The 22,306-nt window shown below is 42.8% G+C and overlaps 1 protein-coding gene across 1 annotated transcript in view; it reads left to right on the forward strand.

Annotated features, from left to right (window-relative positions):
• The first annotated feature begins 6,197 nt into the window (after positions 1–6,197).
• LOC122709568 (core histone macro-H2A.2) overlaps positions 6,198–22,306 on the forward strand; it is a 53,503-nt gene continuing 37,394 nt past the window's right edge. The window contains exon 1 of the mRNA XM_043927057.1: positions 6,198–6,514. The gene's annotated coding sequence lies outside the window, so the exon portion shown is untranslated. The remainder of the gene's footprint in view (positions 6,515–22,306) is intronic.

Consider the following 22,306-nt stretch of genomic DNA (forward strand, 5'->3'; position numbering starts at 1 on the left):
CACCAGCAGGAGAGCCTCGTGGTTACATTCACCAACATCTCACCTCCAAGTCTCTGTGTCCATACTTCTGCCTGAGATCTTAACCAAGAGGAGTTAATGTGCTGTCATAGAATCTGTCCCCTTTGAGGTGTGACTATAAAGACTCTTCCAGAGTCCCTTGGAGAAGACAAATAACACTTTTGTCCACAAAGAGAAACCCAGGGAGAAAGTGGGGCTTGGAAGGACAGAGAAGTAATTTAACTTTGGGGAATGCACCCGGCTGCCTGGGGAACACAGGGGAAGGACCCCTGGACCATCTACCTTCGCACTTTTCGATCTGTGTGTCATATTCAGGTGTCATATGTATCTTAATGTCTGAAAAATAAAAATAAAATTAAATATTTGGGGGAAAAACTTGGTAGGGCTAATTTTAAGAATACTTTGGAAAACCAAACTATAAGAACTGGTGTTGACTTAAGGAAAGGGTTCAGAAATAAGATAACCACGGACTCTGGTAAACCATTTTTTATTGATAATGTCAAGGTGATCTCTGTATCTATCACCATGTTCTGAGTTATCAGGTAGATGGCAAGCTTCCTAAGAGAAGAAAACATACCTTTTTGTACCTCTCCTGTGACCTAATCCAGTTTCTTTAAAAGGGCACATGTTAAGAAATATTAGATTCCATTCCAAAATAATTGTTAAAATATGAATAGTTGGTGGAGTATCTGTTTTGCGTAGAGGGATGGGGACAGGGGGTCTTCCCTTCTCTTCCATTTGTTTCCCTCACCTAGAGTCCTCTTTTCTTTCAGTACTAATTTTCAATAAGGGCTACCAGTCGGTGCCTAGAAATCAAGAGGCCAGGATCATTCAATAGTGATTTGCCTTCTTGGCCTCCAAAACCAAATCCAGGGCTTGAGTTCAAGCCCATAGTCCTACCCCATCCATCAGAGCAGTGCACTAGCATGAGGCCATAGCTCTCTGAATGCTTTTACTTTTCTAGAAAAAAACACGTTTCTCATGCAGCAATCTTAACAAATGCGATTGGGCTCCATTTCTTGGCTTTGAGGTAATGAAAAATTAATTACCATACTTTACAAGTAATAGTTTCTACTCACAGCACTCCCTTAGAAGTAAATATATCATAAATAGTTACTGTTATACCAATGGCTGGTGGATTGGGCAGCCTGTCGTCCATAAATCCTTTTTCAACAGACATGTTATTTCTTCTGGGGAACAAACAGATTTGTTTTAGATCAGAGAGTCAACTGACAGATGGCCTTTGTAAAAACACACCATTTGTATAAATAAATTATAGTTTTACTATGGGATTCTGCTTGTGTGCATTTGGAAAATCAATGCCCCCATTCTCTAGAATGGGTCTGAACTGTAAAGAGCCATTTCATTGAGGTGTGAGGCCACATCACACAATCTCCCAACACAGATGCGAAAGTCCAAAGTCTCTAGATGCACGCTGCCACTTCCCATCACAACTGTCACAAAGAGTTCTGCCTGGGGGTACTGGGATGATCTCCCAGGGAGCTCCGGCACCAAACCGAGCAAGATACCAACTGGCACACTCCCGTAAGCTCCAGGTTCTGTTTCCTTTCAATTTAATGACATTACGTGCCTTATTTCCCTAACTACAACTCTGCATAATTGGGGCTGACAATGTATTTCCCTTAGAAACATGAAACGTTTCATTTTCCTTTACAACATAGCTCATTGGTTAAATGCTAAACATTTGGTAGATTTCTTTAAAATCCAAATCAGGCCTTTTTTTTTTTTTTTTTTGCCTTGGCTTTCTCTCGCTTTGGTGAGCAGGGGCACACTCTTCTTTGCCACGTGTGGGCTCCTCACTGTGGTGACTTCTCCTATGGAGCACAGGCTCTAGGTGTGTGGGCTTCAGTATCTGTGGGCTCACAGGCTCAGTAGTTGTGGCTCAGAGGCCCTAAAGCGCTGGCTCAGTAACTCTGGCACACAGCATTGCTCCGCAGCATGTGGAATCTTCCCAGACCAGGGATTGAACTCGTGTCCCCTGCATCGGCAGGCGAACTTCTATCCACTGCACCACCAGACAAGTCCCAAACTGGGCTTAACTCTGAACCTACAGCAGTCTCAGTCACTACCCATCTTATAACGTCCACGTATGTAACATACACACCAAATATTTATTTGTTCATATGTGGATGTATAGACATAGATATGCATCACACCCACTCATGTAAATCCGCCTTCCAAACCAAAATGTCCTGCGTGCATTCTAACTGGCTTCAGAGTTGTCTAACTCGCTTCAGTTGTGTCCGACTCTTTGCGACCCTATGGACCATAGCCTGTCAAGCTCCTCCGTCCATGGGATTCGCCAGGCAAGAATACCAGAGTGGGTTACCACCTCCAGGGAATCTTTCCCACCCAGGGATCGAATCCGCATCTCTTGCATCTCCTGCTTTGGCAGTCAAGTTCTTTACCACTAGCGCCACCTGGGAAGCCCAAAAGGTCAGGACATAGTATCTAAAAGGACATATTCTATTGTTGTTCTTAAGAACCAGCACCAGTAAAATGTTTCTTTTGTTAGGGGACAATGTTCATTTTAGCCAGAGACACCAAGAATGCACTTTGCTGGCACAATAACTGCCTATGTGTTCTCTCTTTAAGGATATTATTCACTACCCAAAATGATTAAGATTTTAAAGCCACCAGCTCTGATGAAGGAAATAAATGTTTAACATTAATCATGTTTACAATTCAAAATATAACAATAGGAAAGACTCTGCATTTCTCTAATAAAAAACTTTAACATCAGATTGCCTAATATTTTCCAGGCTATAAGGTACATTTAGAAGCTGTGTTTGCTTCTTAGCATAGTGGGGAACTGTTTAGCTTGATGTTTTGTGGGCATTCATAACCTCAGGCTTCCAAGTTGCTATTTAGAGTTAGGCCAGTTAGTGCCATGATGGAATTAATATACCATCTAGAACTGCCTAACTTACATTCAAAGAAGAGCTTAAACCAATGATTTCCATCTGTTTTTATGACACTCCCAGGGAATCTCAGGTTACTTCAAAGGAGATCAGAATTCTCAAATGAAATTAATCTGGACATAGAAATTTCATACTCATGTACTTAGATATGTCAGATAAAAATATACACCTACATGATATAGTCTTCTAGAAGAGGTGAGGATCAGGAAATTAATAAGGTAATTGCATCCCAAGATCTTGGAAGGAAAAGACAATCACAAATTATAATAGCTGTCATAAACCAGATTAGAACTAATTGTGGAAAATAAAAACCCACTAAATTCACACAACATCAAACATTTGGATCACGGAAAAAGTAAAATGGCTTGAAGGGTGGGCAAATTGAAGTTATTTTTAAAATTGATGATTTTGTGGATGAATTACTAACAGACCCAACAGAATATGAATCTGGTAGCATGGATAATTCATTTCTTTCATCTCTAAATCATGTGACATGCCTGTCTCTAAGTGAAGAAACAGTTCATCCTGCATCTCAATAAAATGTTTACGAGAGACCCTCGTCGCTAATGGAGTCAACTCACAATCAATACATTTATTCATAAAATCATGCACACATACAGGTCAAGGGTTAAGAAAATATTTTCATTGCAACGGTAATCAACCAAATGTACTATAATCATGCTTTTCACTGACTCCTTGAGGATATGGATTGGGAATGGTCCAAGAGACTTTCGACCTTGTGACCAATCACAAAATTGCTCTGCTTAAAGCAAATGCTTCCCTGGTGGCTCAGAGGTAAAGAATATGCCTGCAGTGCAGGAGACCTGGGTTCAGTCCCTGGGTCAGGAAGACCCTCTTTATAAGGAAATGGCAACCCATTCCACGATTCTTGCCTGGGAAATCCCATGGAGAGATAAGCCTGGCGGGCTACTTAGCAACTAAACAACAAAAACACAACAAAGAGTATGAGGCTGCCACTTCCCAATTGTAACTGCGGGCAAGTTTCTCTCCCATTCACTGCCTCAGTTTCAAAACCTGTAAAAAGGAGAAAACAACACCCACCCCATAGAGTTGTTGTCAAGATTACATGAGTTAGTAATGGAAAAGCTCAGTGCACACAATAAGCATTCAATAAGTGTAAGGTCTTACTATCATTATTTATTATTCACCTTGTCAGAGGCTCCCTGTGTGGGAGGCCATTGCAGAACTCAAGATTATTGATGAACTCATAATCCTGTTGACTATTTCAAATGTATTTTAACTATACAATATTATCTCAGTGCTAAATTCCTGTTCATGTTCTAAATGCTCAATAATAAATACAGACAATTTAACTAGATCTGCACATTAGGTTACATTTTTGTCCCCTCTACATCCTGAATACTAGATTTTTCCTATCACATAAAGGGTTTGACCAAGTGAACTCTGGGATCTCTTCTGAGAACCAGACTATTATGAAACTGACATTCCCTTGATTCTCTGAATTTCAACTACATCATCTATTTGAAGGAACCAACTAGTATGAAAGGGGAAAGTCCTGTCTAGTAAATTTCTTAGACTCAGCCTTTATCAGAAGAGCATATAACAAAATGCTACGATGAAACGAATTATATAAACTACACATAAAAATGACCATGCGTACATTTTTATTGGAAAGTTATAGGGAGAATGTGAATCTAATATATATTGATGAATTATTCAGCTCTATCTCAGTCAGCCTGGCTGCCTGCGTCACAGGATAGGAGGATTTTTCAAGCACTCCCAGAAGGCTCTTGAGCTGTCTTGAATGTTGGCCTGGAGGTTATTTCTGATCAAGTATAGGGATCAGAAATCTATAAAGTAAGGGAGGTAGGGGCTTCCTGTAGGAAGAGATCGAAACCATTATGAGATGCCCCAGGGGATCATTTTTAAACTCTTTAAACATATGTCTTGGGAAAAGAGAACTTTGTCCTCACTAAATTTCTAACCTGGAAAGTGCCTTCAAAGACAAAGAACAGTGAGGTCATATACAGGGAGTGTAAAAGAGTACGAAGGTGAAGGAAGGAAGTTCCAATGAAAAGAGACCATTTGGGTCCAGGAGACTTTGAGAAGCCATGTGAGATTTAAACAGAGAGGTTTATTTATACCTTTATAATCATAATCTTTTGGGAAATAAACCAATTGCTCAAAAAACTCTCTGAAGCACATTTGGTCTAATGTGCTAATCCATCAATAGCCCTGATTAATTAGTATAAATTCAGAGGGTAATGGACTTTTGGGGTCTTCCCACTTAAGTCTATTGGAGGCTTTTACACCGAAAGATTGCCTAAACATTTATACATTTATAGGATCAAATACATATAACATTGCCAAATGGAAGAGGCTTTGAAATGCATCCATTTGGCCAGTGTTGGAAAATTGTGTTTTCCTGTGGGTTTCTCTTTTGTGAAGACATCAAAAATTTGCCACTCCTTTTGTCAATCCTTTGACTTACCAAGAGCGGGAGATCAGAGGAAACAAGGATGGCCCATAGCAAGTTAGCTTTTCCCACTGAAATAAACAAATTCCTTTGACTCAACCCCCCTAGCCACAGAGCCCTAGCTAACATAATACAAAGGACAGAACCAGCTTCCAGTAGAACAGAACTACAATAAATTCCATTTCACACCTGATATTGTCCACCACACCCCCATAAATATATTTTTTTCCAGAAACTAATAGAAATTGGTCTTTAAGACTATAGCCTCCTGCTAGTCTTAATACCTACCAAGAATACAAATTAACACCCAGTAAAAGCAACTGAACTAAAAATTATATCCATGAACACAGTCTTACCCATGAAAACATACATCTGCTACTCCAAAGAATATGCAACACTGGATTCTGTCTTAATTTATAAAAAGCTAAAAGGCAGGCATGGATATAAAGTCTTAGTTCTCGTGGCAGCGGCCACCCAGTGCTATCGTCCCAGTGATGGACACAATCGTTAATGTATTTATTATTCTTTAAGGACATGAGACATTGGAAAATGGCATTTTTCCCTTTCACGTTCTAAGGCTCTCCCCAGGACTACCAGATGAACGCCCACGCCACCTTCTTCCACCAAAGGTGGATCCTGCTAACAGGAGACTCTGGATCGAGACCATAGCGCCTCAGTCCCCAGCTCTGGGGGAAGCCTCATCTTATCAAGTGGCCCTCAGCGCATCCAGCGGATCCGCCAGCTAAGCGGAGGCCGCGCGGTTTCATCATTAATGCTCCTGAAGGACAATAGCTCATCAAGCCCCACCGAAAGCCCCGGACCCGTCGCGGAGCCTGGGCTGGCGGGGGATGAGGCTGAGCGACTCCTCCTAGAGGTGGTTATGTGGAGAAGGAGCAATCCCTTCTCCCTCCTCCTCCTCCCCCCGCTACTATCCGCGGCCCGGAGAACTGCCGCTTGCCGCCATTGACACGCACAGATAGAACCCAAAGAAAGGCAAAGAGTCCTGCCCGGCACCGGCGCCGCGCCGGCCGAACCTGCGCCCGGGGAGCGGCGCGCGGAGGGCACCGGGCGCCCGGAGCAGGCGGCGCAGCACCAGGTGAGCCCGCCATGGCGGTGGCATTATTGTTCAGGGGGCTTCGGGGTCTGGAAACAAAACGCGCCGCGGGGGCAGTGCAGGGGCCGGAGAAATCCCCCTGCCCCTCCCCGCTGCCCAGCCCCTGCGGGCGCTCCCGGAGAGCCGACCCTTCCCGCAAAAAAAAAAAAAAGAAAGAAAAAGAAAAATTAATAAATCAAGCTGCCCAACTTGCCTTCTCGGGAAATAAAGGGGGGGTTGCTAAAGAAGCGGTAAAATTCCTGGGGCCGGCGAGGAGCCGGGGGGTGGGGGGCATCTTGGGCGATGAGGGAGGGAGAAGGAGGGATGCGGGGTCCAGTCGCCGGCCCCGGGCGACGCTGGACCCGAGGGAGCGGAGGGCTCCTGGGGATGCGGAGTTGGGGCGCAGAGGGGGAAAAGGGAGGCGCCCGGCCGCAGAGGAGGGTTAGTCCGGGGGCGGTGGTCTGCGCAGGGGCCGAGAGAGCCCGGGCAGGGCCGCTCTGGGGGCCTCCGAGGGTGCCCAGGTCGGGCGCCGGCTGCTCCGGGCTGACAATGGAAGGGGCGCAGAGGCGCCGGGCGGAGGGAAGAGACCGGGGTCCGGGGGCGGGCCGCGCCAGAGAAGGTCAGGCCGGGGACGCGGGCCCCGGGAGCTAGGGTCGGGGGCTGCCGCGCGGTGAGCGGGGCGCCGCGGGCGCCTGCGAGCCCCGGGCCGGTGCGGAGGAGGGTTCGGGGCCGGGCACTCCCCTCCGGTTTCCTTTCCGGGGCGCCCGGTGCCGACGCGCGCTGCGCTTTCCCCGGGAAATGGCGGCCCCTCCGCCGCTCGCTCGGGCAGTCCCAGGTTCCCGCTTTGCGCGGGAAAATAATAATAATAATAATATTTAGGGTGAAAAGGAATAAAAGTAAAGTGTCTACGACTCAGGAAAGGGCTGCGCCGGGCGCCAGATGCGGAGCGAATCGCGCGCGGGGCGGGGACCAGCCCTGCCTCCCCGGGCGCCCAGCCCGCTCTCCAGGAGCACCCTAGTTCCAGCCTCGCCCGCCTCCAGAATTCCGCCCGCGGGTGTCCTTCCCCACCTTTCCTCCTGGGGGCGCCCTCCGCTCCTGCCCTCTTTGTTCCACACAACAACGGCCAGAAGGGCCCTGAGCCTCTGAAGGGCCAAACGCGCCTCCGGTTCACTCGTTTCCAGACCCTGATTATTCCGGGCCTGAAATGGGCCGCCGCGGACTTGAGTTAGGCCTGGTCACTGCTGGGTTTATTGGCACTGGCCCCAGGATGGGCGAAGGGATAAAAGGGACGAGGATAGGCTGAGAAACCACAGCGCGGGTCCCTGTGTATTTTAAGGGGGAGCATCAGCGACCACAGCCCCGAGGCCCTGATGATAAACTAAGGGCAGTTTGGGTTTTCCAACAGCGCTAATGAACTAAAGTGTTAGCCTTTCCAGCCTTTTTCCAGCCCAGGGGAATTCAAAACCTGGCCTAGGTCTAAGCCCCCTGAGACCTCAGGGACCCATTCCCCAATCGGTCCAGCACAGCAAACGACTTCCTCATTTTTTTTCATTTGTTTTTGTGTCAAAATGCAATTGTACCCTCACTGGGCTGCACAGTTGCTATTGAAACGGTTCATTAGGTGAGAGAAAAAGAAACACTATTAAGAGCGAACATGTGTCTTCTTTTGTGTTGTTTCTTATTTAGGAGCAGTTCCTTTGTGAAACACAAACCAAGTTACATGTGATTCTCAATGAGTTCACATTTAGCTGAAAGCTCTCTCTCTTAACCCTTTGGAAAACTCTTCTTATTTTCAAATTAATGTTCAGAACACCAAGATTTGGAACTTCACTAGTCGATTTTTAGAATTGCTTTAGCTCAAGATTGTCATATAAATAAATATAGGCACTGCTTGGAGGGAAGTTTCTCTTGCATCACGTAATTCACACCTTTAAAACCCTTATTTCCTGTATCCACATTTCCTTTAAAAATATGCCCAGTTCTCACTCTGGTTTTTCCTACCCTTTCACAGTTCCTCCTCACCCAGATCCATTTACTGCCATACTTTGGACATTATTAATGGTTTCCTCTATTTCAAAACCCGATAAAAGAATTTACCTTCTTGGATCCAGAATGTTCCAAAGATTGTGACCCTGCTCCCTCACCATTCCATCTTGTCTAGTTCCCAGGGGTTTTGAGGCGCCTTTGGTCTCCTGTTTCCCAGCGGGTGGGACACCCTGCTAGCTATTGTCTGAGATAACCAGGTCTGTTTTCACTGCTCCCTGCCAGCAAGGCAGGAGAGAAGCCTGTCTTAGACAACTTTAAATGAAAGATATCTGTAACTTGTTCAGGGAGGAGGTATGTGCAAAAAAAAAAAAATCAACCAACTTTCTTAGAATTTTTTTCATTCTCAAAGCTAACTTGGTAAATGCTTTTGAAAAGTGTGTATTGCCCAGAGGTGAACAGAAAACTTATGGTTAGAGAGCATTCAACAAGCATTTGTGAAGTACCAGTTATTAAACCCCACTGGATGGGGGAAGAATTCCAAATATGAGGAGATCCTAGACCCTGCTTTCAGAGCACTTATACCCCCAAACCTAGGAAATAAACTATATATGAAGGTAAAAGAAGGGGAAAGGAGATTAAGATTGGGAAATTAATGGGAAAATGGGTACGTTTATATACTGCTGACAGGTGTATAAATTGATATAGCCTATTTGGAGGGAAGTTTGGCAGTGTTAAAATTAATATGTGCACATTCTATGACCCAGCAATTCCATTTCTCAGTATATATCGTAGAGAAGCAGGCAGGCGTGTACACATATTATGTTATTCCCTTCCATGGCAGAGTTTTGGTAATTTTGAAATTGAAAAAAACCTAATGGCCAGCAGTAGAGAATGGCTGAATAAACTCTGTACATCTTCTTGGAAATTAGGAAACAGTTAAAAGAATGAAGTATACCTATATATACTGAGACAGAAAGGTCATTGAGACTTATTATTAATGGAAAAAGCAAATTGCAAAACAATATATACTGGATGGTACCACTTTCATAAAAACAAAATAAAACCATGAATTTGTATAGGTAAAAATGCATACATAAATGGATAGGAAAGGTGTAGAACGAGACACCCACTAAAAGACAAGAATTAAAGGCATTGTGGAGGAGTTTAGTCATATTAATCATACCCATCCGTAACCGTTGTTATAATATTTGAAATTTTACAACTTGGATTAATTTGTATGTTGCTTGGATAGCTAAACACAATTAATTTCAAAGTGATTGATAATATGTAATAAAAGCCATAATTAAAATGCTACAACAATTTTTAAAGGAAGAAGAGAATTCTAAGCTGGAAGGGAGGGCTTGGGCAAGGCTTCATAGAGAATGTAGCAGGATTGGAGGGAAAGAGGGAGAAGAAACAACGCAGGAGACGGACCTAATGCAGATGCCAGGCTCTAGCTAGCACCTCCTCTTTCTTCTGCGTGATGATGTACATTCCCTCACAGGCTGAATCCTGGCCTGTCCTGCCTGCCCAGGTTCAGGCTGGGGCGTGAACTAAATGAACAGGTCACACTTGCTTTCATCGCTATGATTCTAGGAATACCTTAAGTTAGATGTAGAAGGAAAAAATAAGGACATGAGTCCTAACAGTGGTATTGGCATTTTGAAAAGGAATGTAGGGGGGACTTCCCTGGCGGTCCAGTAGTTAAGACTTCGCCTTCCAACCCAGGGGGTGTGGGTTCAATCTCTGGTCTGGGAGCTAAGATCGCACATGCCTCAGGGCAAAAAAATAAAAAATTAAAAAAAATAAAACAGAAGCAATATTGTAACAAATTCAATAAAGACTTTTAAAAAATGGCCCACGTAAAAATAAATAAATAAATAAATAAAAATGGAAAGGAATGTGGTAGAAACGAGGATGGGGATTGGTTTTCCTCTGGATACTCCATGAGATATGAACTGGGAAGTAACTTGGAGGGGAAAGTGTCTGAGAAGGTGATCCATTCCCTCTCCCCAAATATCACAAAAGGAACTGCAAAATAGTTTGAAAACAAATAGTTAAGGTTGGTTTCACTCTCTCATTGAAGGAATATTTTTTTGAATATCAAATGTGTAGATAATACTATGCAAGGTGCCAGTGGGGATGAAACATACAACAAAGAGTATGAGAAACAGCCCCAGACCAGGGTTCCAGAAGTAGGGGTGAGGGGACCTGGTCTGGTCTCACACAGACTGTGTAGCCATGGTCAAGTCGTTCAGTGACCACCACCCTTCATTTTATTGTGGCGAAAATTAGGGAGGGGGTCTAAATGACTGATCACTCAGGTCCTTTTCAGTCTTAGGTTATGATGTTGTGAGATCTTATGGGTCTAACATTGTGATGATTGTGAATTCCCAGGCAGATGGGAATATGAGGTTAGTACAGGTGGGGCCCAAGGTGCCTTGAGGGAAACAAAAGCATTCCCTGCAGAGCATGTGGCTTTTGGTGTTCTCCCAGGACTAACGTTTCTTTTCCACCCCTTCACATTGCCTCCTAAAAGCAATGAAAGAAGCAGAAAGACATCACTGAGTTTTAAGCCTCATGTTATACATACATCCAGCACTGTACTATTATAATAGTCGCTTTTGAATCCAAATGTTAGCCTGCATTCTATGAAAATAGTCTCTAAACCTTTCTTTCATGGAAATAAGTCATAATAGCTAATGTTTATTAAATGCCTTCCTGCCTGCCAGGTACTATTCCAAGCATTTTGTATGTATCGGTAAGTTTCATTCTTACAACAGCCCTAAAGACAGGTACTGTTGTTATACCCATCTTGCAGAAAAGAAAAGAGAGGTTAAAATGTGTCCAAGGTCACCGCACAACTGATGGGTGGTAGACTTAGGACTCCCACGCCAGCAGTCTCACTCCACCAACCACATCCTCATGTGTGCCTAGCGAGAACAGGAGGTACCAGCACTCCACTGATTCTCAGATTATGTTCTTTTTAAAGTTTTTTAACGTTATTGTATGCAGATTTTCTTTTAAAACTCTTCTTTATGTCACTATTTTACCTGACTGTGTCAATAAAAGATAAAGAGCATCAGATTGAACCACATCACACTGTACTGTAAACTGTCTTTGTCACGAAGTATTAAATAAGATAAATTTGGTGGTTTCTCTGAAGCCCTTACTGTTCATTTATCCATCTCACCATCCATCATACTTGGCCCGATTTATTTGACTGGCATTGCCAATTTGGACTTGGAATGGAGTAAGTAATTCAAGTCAAAATTCCCCTGCTTTGACAGAACATGTATGGAAACAGGCATAGGACCACCAGCCTCGTACAGGGATGTTTATTTCAGCTGATTCTGTGATGCCACGAGAATTAAGTACGGCAACGGTATAGTTTAGGTCAAAATTGCAACACATGGTCTGACCAAAGGTTTGAAGGTCATTTCTGGATATGAGAGGTAGTCCTGATGATATAGTTTTGATGCCTAAATGTGGTTATTTCCATGACAACAGGGTAAAAATCTAACAGAATGAAATCAAACTTTCCGGGAAAACCCAGGCCCTGTGTTCTGGCCTCGGCAATGGTTCATACACAGAACTGGGTAACTTGTATTTTTGCTGCCTTCACTGCTCAACAAAACCATAACAGTAAATAGTGGTGGTAGACTACAAAAAGGTAAGTTCCAGTAGCTCATACCATATACAACATAAACTTTTAGATCAGATGATAATTCACTGGGTTCCCCACCAGAGTGCTGAACTTCCAAATCGACAGGTCTTCCAGAATTTCAGTAAGGTGGTCATCCACTCAAGCATTGCCCCCTGCTTCTAAACTGGATTTTCACCCCTGGCTATTCTTTAGTAAACAATATAGATCATTGTCTTGGGGTGGAAAAGAAACAAGCCATAAACTCAGTAAGGTTTTTCAGGTCTGCTTTTTCTTTTCTGTGGTTATCATGGGTGATGCAATAGTGACTTCAAAGGAAAGATCACCAGCATATGATTTAATTCTACCTGACTGTTCCATTTCTAGGAATAAAGTAACAGATGGGAGTGGGGGGTCAGGAGTGACATTGTAAGCATCTTCCTAGAGTAGCAACAACTTTTAGGTCAGAAAGGACCTCAGAGGTCCACTAGTGCCATGGTTCTCCAGTGGAATCCCCTGTATCCTCAGTTGCCCAGCAGTACTGAGTGTCTGGAAGCCCTTGATGGGTCAGGCAGCACAAGGGGCTGCAGACCACTCACTGATGGACTGGTCCACTCACCCACCCCCAAAGGAGGCTACATCCCCTTCCCTCCCACTGAGCAGCTCATCTGGGTTCAAAGCTAGTCCCCTGCAAGGGTAGGTCACTGTTCCAACAATACACCTCACTATTAATTTGAAACTATTCGATTTTAAGGAAACAGGATAGTATGCCCACTGTTCTGATTTGTTAATTCTCAAAAGAGCAAAAAGACAAAACCAGGCTGGACCCAGTGAAGGGTTTTCTTTTATTATGTTTTCCGTGAGTAAATAGATTCAGGAAGGCAAACTGGTTCATTTTCTTCTGGGATGTGTTACTAACTCAGAATCAAAGAGAATTCATGGTATTTTTATTCATTCATGTATACTCATTTCTCATCTAATTAATACCATAGGTGGCCAAATATATTTATATTAGAAAGTAACAGAAGGCTAATAACAAGGAATCCAAAAAAAAAAAAATTCTTGACTCTGGTTCAATGAAGACAAAATGTTTTAAGAGTCACCAGAGATAATTGAGGAATATAAAATTTCTTATCCAGAGATTGTATAAAACTCGGGGCTTCCTGGTGGTCCGGTGGTTAAAACTTCGCCTTCCAATGCAGGGGGTGCAGGTTCCATCCCTGGTTAAGGAGCTAGGATCCCACATGCCTCATGACCAAAAAACCAGAAACAATGTTGTAATAGATTTTTGCTTTAAAAATGGTCCACATAAAAAAAAAAAAATCTTAAAAAATAAAAAAGTCACCATGTACTGCAGTAGCAGCAGATAACCTAAGTCCACTCCACATCGGCTCCATCCCACGCTCTGTTCTCCATCCCTTCTAAAACGTCTCAGACAGCCGCATATCTTCTGCCTCTGAATTATAAAGAATGTGCTGGCAGTTGATTTTCCTGCCAGATTATTCCAGGACATGACTTGAAATGCTTTTTTAAATGGGACTGATTTGTAATCCAATAGTATAATTTAAATAAATTGGGTTAATGCTTGGTTCTAACTTTCGTGGTTGGTTAATTTAGTTAATTTGATCCGTGTCATCTTGATGAAATTGCATTTGATATAGCTCTTTACATTATAAATTGTTAATGTGCTTTAACATATATGACGATAAAATTATTGACTCTTCTCATTCACTTAAAGGTGGCCTTGGAAGAAAATGGTTTGGAAAGTATTACTTGTGCAATAATGATTTGCCCTTGGAGTTCATAAATGGAAGTGTAATAGAGCAAGTGATTTAGCCAGCACTGCTGAAAATGGTTTTTACAGCTACAAAATAATACTAATAAACTACTATTATTTTAATACAGTACTTATGGTAACACACCGAAATATGTTAGAATTTTATCAAGTATGAGACTGGGATTTTTTTTTGCTACCCTTTAAAAACATTTCTACATACAGTTAATGTATTTACATTGAATTCCCTTATGTCCTACCTAATTTTATTTCATCTCATTTTATTCTCCCAAAGGATAGTTTTGAAATGACAAAGTAAAGATGCTTATTGCAGGATCTGCTTTGTTTTTTCATAAATATTTACAATAGAAACTATTCTGAAGCACAGTACGACAGATTAGGGAAATATCATGGGAACTGAAGATGAATAAATTGAATAAATTTCAGCAATTTTAAAACGAATCCATTAGGGGATGACACTATGAATTTCATGTTTATAAACATTACAGAAGTTTGTTTTTAAATTTATTTCTATCATTCAAAAGCGAGAAGACCTTTTAGTTCTAGATTTAAAATAATGTATGGACAAAAACCATTACAATATTGTAAAGTAATTAGCCTCCAACTAATAAAAATAAATGGAAAAAAAATAATGTATGTATAAAAGTATTTTGATTTATATACTTCTGAAGGGAATGACCTCAAAAGAGTATTTAAAATAAACTATCTTGATAGTCTAGATCCTTCGTCAAAGTGGCTCATCAGCCCAATCAGACTACACCTGTAACACACTGGCCTGTAATTATTGCTGCCAATCTCAAGTGCTGACTGCTGTCTCTTTTTATTTTTTATTTTTTTATTTATTTTATTTTTTTTGCTGTCTCTTTTTAAAAGACGGTTTGCTGAAGCTCAGGGGCAGAAAAAGTTGTCATTTAAATCAGAATTGCTGGCAGCTGCTAACAGGCCATCTTGCCAGTTGGCTACTTTGTCTTGCTCCTCATCAGTTTGTATATAATAAAAACTTCAAGAAGTTGGGGCATAAAACTTAGTTTACTCTCGATTGGCTATTTATGCTTGAGAAAGAACTTATTTAAATTAAAGGAAGATACTAGTCTAAAAAGAGCTTCCCTGGTAGCTCAGCTGGTAAAAAAAATCCCCCTGCAATGCGGGAGACCTGAATTCCATCCCTGGGTTGGGAAGATCCCCTGTAGGAGGGCATGGCAACCCACTCCAGTATTCTTGCCTGGAGAATCCCCATGGACAGAGGGTTGCAAAGAGTCGGACACAACTGAGTGAATAAGCACACAGCACATACATTGTTCTAAAGAAACCAGATTATTTTATCTTTTCATGAAGGCAGTCAGTGTATTAAGTAAAGTTTGCTGTTTCTCACCAAGAGCAATTCACTCAATAAGGGCAAATGCTTGCTTAGGATGTTTTCTTTCCTTCCACTCCTCCCATCTGGGATTACAGTATAGTTTTAAATATTGTTTATAGGAATTCCATATGCTATAATTATGCAAATACAGACACACTGAATCTGATTCTACTAGTGAGTCTTATAATCTTTCTTTTTGATGTGGACCATTTTTAAAATGTTTACTGAATTTACTGGGCTTCCCAGGTGGCCCTAGTGATAAAGAACCTACCTGCCTGTGCAGGAAACATAAGAGACACGGGTTCGATCCCTGGGTTGGGAAGATCCCCTGGCATGGCAACCCACTCCAGTATTCTTGCCTGGAGCATGCCATGGACAGAGGAGCCTGGTGGACTACAGTCCATGGGGTCAAAAGAGTTGAACATGACTGAAGTGACTTAACACACTGAATTTATTACAGTATTGCTTCTGTTTTATGTTTTGAGGTTTTGGCCGAGAGGCATGTGGGATCTGAGCTCCCTGACCAGGGATCAAACCCAAGCCCCTTGCGACAGAAAGCAAAATTTTAACCACTGGACTACTAGGGAAGTCCGAGTCTCCTACAATGTCTTGATAAGAAATTTTATATTCCTCAATTGTCTCAGGGCCAGTTAGTTTCCACTGACTCACCTGGTGATGAAAGTAAATCTGAATTTTTCAATATGCCATTCTTATTCAATCACAAAACTCTTGAGCTTTTCCTCTTTACTGGTATACTCATTTCTAGGCTAATTCCCAAGTGATGTTTGTTAAGAGGTTAAATTAAAATGACACTTTTGATTTCCGGTCCTAAGTGATGAACTCTGAGCACCTGAGCTTTCCCAGAGCACATGCGCTTTTCCTCTGGAGCTCACAGAAACAATGGTAAAAGACATACAAAGAAAATAAGCCCTTCACAGCCAAGCAGTGGGGGCTGCTGATGGTCATCAGCAAACGGGAGGGAGATTTCAGCAAATTTCTTTCTGTGACTGAAAGCACATAGAAACGTGGATGACATCACAGAAAGAGCCACAGCTAAGAATAAAAGCAGGAGGGACCTGCCCTGAAGTTGGGCAGGGCGAAAAATGGAAAGTCATTGAAGGTCTGTCTCCACAACAGTTAGGTGAATGGGTCTCTCTCCCTCCTCTACTTCTAATAGGGCTTCTGTCAACCTGGCATTTATCCTCCAAACTGACGATCTGAGGTTTCTTCTCTAAAGAAACTGAACAACTTCAGAGCAGGTCTAGAATCTGGAGGATGGGTATGGCTCTATCAAGTAAAACTCTCATTCTGGCATTTGAGGGCTCTTAGTTCCTAACCAGGCACCCTAAGATGATGCCTGCTAATTGGCATGCCCCATGCATGTACCCTGAGGTCCCAAACAGGAACAATGCCTACCAAACAGTAGTGTGGAAAGCTTTTCTGTCTGCCTGTAGTAAGCCTCCATGCCCTCTGCGTCTTTCATTCTTAAATATGAATGCATGCCCAAAGATCACCAGACATGGTTGGAAAGCCAACATGAAAAAGAAATAAATGGGACCACTGAGTCGATAACCTCAGACATGCAGATGACACCACACTTATGGCAGACAGTGAAGAGGAACTAAAGAACCTGTTGATGAAAGTGAAAGAGGAGAGTGAAAAAGTTGGCTTAAATCTCAACATTGAGAAAACTAAGATCATGGCATCTGCCCATCACTTCATGGGAAATAGATGGGGAAACAATGGAAACAGTGTCAGACTTTATTTTCTTGGGCTCCAAAATCACTGCAGATGGTGACTGCAGCTATGAAATTAAAAGACGCTTACTCCTTGGAAGGAAAGTTATGACCAACCTAGACAGCATATTAAAAAACAGAGACATTACTTTGCCAACAAAGTTCCATCTAGTCAAGGCTATGGTTTTTCCGGTAGTCATATATGGATATGAGAGTTGGACTATAAAGAAGGCTGAGCACCGAAGAATTGATGCTTTTGAACTGTGGTGTTGGAGAAGACTTGAGAGTCCCTTGGACTGCAAGGAGATCCAACCAGTCCATCCTAAAGGCAATCAGTCCTGAATATTCATTGGAAGGACTGATGCTGAAGCTGAAGCTCCAGTTGCAAAGAGCAACTGAACTGAGTCGATAAAATAATTTAGAGAAAGAAGATGATGTAAACACACCCCATAGTTTCAGAGAGATTGGAAGATATGGTGCATTCATTAAAAAAAAAAAAACAAGATGCTATGAAAAAGGAACAATCAAAGAACAAGAAAGAACGCTTGGAAATTAGCAATATGATTACCAAAATTAGAAATTAAAAAGATGGGACTTCCCTGGCAGCCCAGTGGTTAGGACTCCACACTTCCTGCAGGGGACATGGGTTCAATCCCTAGAGGGAACTAAGATCCTGCATGGGAAGAAAAGGAGTGGGGAGAGAAATTTAAAAGACTGAGAATCAGAAGGAAACGGTTGAGACTTGGGGGAGCAATCTAGGAGATCCAAGACCTGGTTTACCGACATCCCATTAAGAGACAAGTAAAGGGAGAAGTGGGAGAAATGAAAGAGATGGGGGAAATAATCAAATACATAACAGGAAAAATTCCAGGGGTTTCGAAAAATTTTCAGATTGAATAGGTTTATCATCAAGTGCTGACACCTAGACACATCCTTGTAAAATTTTAGAACACGCAGAGAAAATTTAAAAGCTTGGGGGATTGGAGTCTACCAAACTTCTCTGTAAAAGTGAATGCCAAAAATGGCTCAATGGCTTCAAAACGTTGAAGCAAAATGACTTTGATGCTAGAAACTCCACCAAATAATAGTCCAAAGATCATAAGGACAATTTCATTTGTGTAAGAAAAAGTTTATCTCTCAGCACTGTCTCTGAACAGCAACATGAGGCAGATAAAAGGAAAACAAGGGAGAAAGACAGTAAGGAGGAAGTCATGGCATCCAGGATGAGCTGGGAAGACAGCCCCAGGATGACCACCGGGTAAAACAACCACTCCCCACTGGAGCCCAGGGCAGAGGGCTCCAGGAACAATGTCTCTGGGGGAAAAGTGCCCCCTGCAAACAACAGTGTGACCTAAAAGCTGGGTGACGCCCCAACCAGGGATCAAACCCAAACCCCCTGCAGCGAAGGCTTCCCCAAGGGCTCAGCAGTGAAGAATCCATCTGCAATGCAGGGGATGCAGGTTCGATCCCTGGGTCGGGAAGATCCCCTGGGGGAGGAAATGGCAACCCACTCCAGTATGCTTGCCTGGAAAATCTCATGGACAGAGGAGCCTGGTGGGCCACAGTCCGTAGGATCACAGTCAGACACAGCTGAGCCATAGGGCACTAGTCAGTTGCAGTGAAAGCCCAGAGTCCTAACCACTCGGCCGCCGGGGAACTCCCAAGGCACGCTTCTCTTCTGTCAACAAGAGCAAGATAAGTACCGTCAACCCTCATCATTCATGGATTCCATATGTGTAACTCGCCCACTCACTAACATTTATTGGTAACCCAAAAATCAATACTTGTGGCACTTTTGCAGTCATTCAAAGACATGCACAGAGCAGGAGAGGCTGACCCGTCCACTGCACACCTTCCCAGCTGAGATCAAACAAGGCCACACTCTGCCTTCTTCTTTCATCTTCCACCTTGTACACGAGTCTTCATCGTGGTCTATTTAGTGCCATGTTTTTCACTTTTGTGCTTTCTGTTAGTAACCTCACTGCTCAAAATACCCCCAAGTGTAGTCTTGAAGTGATGTCTAGTGTTTCTAAGGGCATGGAGGCTGAGATGTGCCTTATGTAGAAAATATGTGTGTTAGATAAGCTCTGTTCAAGCAAGAGTTATTGATGCTGGCCATTTCAGTGTTAGTGAATCAACAATTCATATTACATAAGGTGTCTTTGAACAGAAACATACATCAGACAAGGTTGTGTGTTGATCCCTTGATGAAAATGTTGTGATCAGAGGCTCACAGCAACCCAACCCCGTTTCCCCAGAATAGTTGTTCACCACTCACTAACGCAGTGTCCTGCCTACTTTATAGAACACATTATAGCACATGGAACTCTGCTCAATGTTATGTGACAGCCTGGATGGGAGGGGAGTTTGGGGGAGGATGGGGACATGTGTATGTATGGCTGAGTCCCTTTGCAGTCCATCTGAAACAATCACAACATTGTTAACTGGCTATACTCAGTATAAAATAAAGTTTGTTTTTTTTTTTAAAGAACTACTGCACATAACAAGGCTCAACTGTAATTACACAAATACCTCATTTTATTGTGCTTCGCGAATACTGCAGTTTTTCACAAATTGAAAATTTATGGCAACCCTGCCTTGAACAAGTCTACTGGAGCCATTTTTCCCACAGGATTGACTCACTTAGTGTCTCTGTATCACTTTTGGTAATTCTCACAGTATTTCCAACATTTTCATGATTATTCTTTTTGTTACGGTGATTTGCGATCAGTGATCTTACTGATGTTACTGTTGTAGCTGTTTTGGCATCTTTTTAGCAGTAAATTATTTTTTAATTAAGGTATGTACTTTTTTTTAGACATAATGCAGTGCTGTGTGCTTGGTCACTCAGTTGGGTCTGACTCTTTGCGACCCCATGGACTGTAGCCCGCCAGGCTCTTCTGTCCATGGGGATTCTCCAGGCAAGAATTTTGGAGTGGGTTGCCCTGCCTTCCTCCAGGGGATCTTCCCAACCCAGGGATCAAACCCAGGTCTCCCACATTGAAGGCAGATGATTTTTCACTGTCTGAGCCAACAGGGACGCCCAAGACATACTGCTATTGCATGCTTAACAGACCACAGTGAAGGGAAAACATAACTTTTATATGTGCTGAGAAGCCAAAAAATCCGTGTGACTCACTTTATGGGGTTATTCTGGAGCAACACCTAAAGGAGATCAGTCCCGGTTGTTCATTGGAAGGACTGATGCTGAAGCTGAAACTCCAATACTTTGGCCACCTCATGCGAAGAGTTGACTCATTGGAAAAGACCCTGATGCTGGGAGGGATTGGGGGCAGGAGGAGAAGGGGACAACAGAGGATGAGATGGCTGGATGGCATCACCAACTCGATGGACATGAGTTTGAGTAAACTCTGGGAGTTGGTGATGGACATGGAGGCCTGGCGTGCTGCGATTCATGGGGTCGCAAAGAGTCGGACACGACTGAGCGACTGAACTGAACTGAACTGAACACCTACAATATCTCTGAGGTATGCCCGTAGTAACTTGGGTGGGTGTGTGGAGTGTCCTAGCGTTGGACCACAGAGAAGGAAGTGTGATGCTGGCATCCCACTCAGGTCTGACGGGAATGATATTTACAAAGCCTTCATCATGTAAATGCTGTTCATTGGCATTTATTTTTAAAATTTCACCTAGGGACAAAATTGTGATTACAGAACAAAATAGAGATGTAATTCAGGATAGTGGAAAATACAGAAGAGAGAGGTAGAAATAGGAAAGTAAAGTCGGAAGGTGAGGGCCAAGGAAAGATTGGGGGCCCCACATCCTCATTTTACATTGGGAAGGCTTAGGAATTAGTACCTAAACTTGTGTGTGTGAAAGTTGCTCAGTCATGTTCAACTCTTTGAGACCCCATGGATTATACAGTCCATGGAATTCTCCAGGCCAGAATACTGGAGTGGGTAGCCTTTCCCTTCCCCAGGGATCTTCCCAACCCAGGGATCAAACCCAGGTCTCCCACATTGCAGGCGGATTGTTTACCAGCTGAGCCACAAGGGAAGCCCAGCAATACTGGAGTGGGTACCCTGTTCCTTCTCCAGTGGATCTTCCAACACAGGAATCGAACTGGAGTCTCCTGCATTGCAGGCAGATTCTTTACCATCTGAGTTGTCAGAGAAGCCCTAAAGTTGATGGAGTCAGAAACGGGGATTGATACATATTATTTAAAGTTTTCAGTGCAATCAGTGATGGAAATAAAATTATAAACTTCTTTACCTTTTCGATTTATTTTTTTGTTGTGTGAAAGTATTATAGATTTAAAGATAAATTCAAAATTTTAAATAACTTCTTTAACTTTCTTGTTTTCCCTGCTTTAGGGAGACCCTGAGCAAGTCCTAATTATATGTTTCAGCTTATATAAGCTCCCAGAGAATTTAGGGTCTCGGCCATTTTTTCACAGAGCCCAGAAAAGCCTTCCATTCCATTTATTAAGTGGTTCCATCTCAACAACTAATAAGTATTTCTGTCCTAACAATTTAGTCGGAGAAGGCAATGGCAACCCACTCCAGTACTCTTGCCTGGAAAACCCCATGGACGAAGGAACCTGGTAGGCTGCAGTCCATGGGATCGCTAAGAGTCAGACACGACTGAGTGACTTCATTTTCACTTTTCACTTTCATGCATTGGAGAAGGAAATGGCAACCCACTCTAGTGTTCTTGCCTGGAGAATCCCAGGGACAGGGGAGCCTGGTGGGCTGCTGTCTATGGGGTCGCACAGAGTCAGACACGACTGAAGCAACTTAGCAGCAGCAGCAATTTAGTAGCCATTTGAAAAACTAATAACACATGAATTAGAAGAACAATTGCATCCCATTCTTAAATAACCAGGGATGAGTTAGAAAGAGGGGGTGTACACCTGTTGGACACTACATGATTTCTCACACCTTGGAATCAGATTGAACACCCCATTCTCATTCACATTCATTTTCACCCCACACTTGCTTATAATCACAACAGCCAATAACTCAGCTTTGCAAAGATACAGAATCACCAAAAGGAAGATAGTACAATCTACCCTGAAGCACTGGTGGAACCACAATAAGCTGGTAGTTGTGGAGGCAACCAGAGTTTGACTATCACCGTAGTCCACTTGAAAGCTGAGACATTCGCTGTTTTGTCCCAAACTTGGCACACAGTTTGAGAACCATGGCTCTAGCATCTTTAGAACTTTATTATCATCTGTCATGCAACTTCATTGGAAAATATTTGAGGCCAAAGGCCATGTATATTTTACAATATCTAATGTAGTTTCTTGTTCAAT

Source organism: Cervus elaphus, chromosome 15 (assembly GCF_910594005.1).
Source record: "Cervus elaphus chromosome 15, mCerEla1.1, whole genome shotgun sequence".
In the NCBI taxonomy this organism is placed as follows: domain Eukaryota; kingdom Metazoa; phylum Chordata; class Mammalia; order Artiodactyla; family Cervidae; genus Cervus; species Cervus elaphus.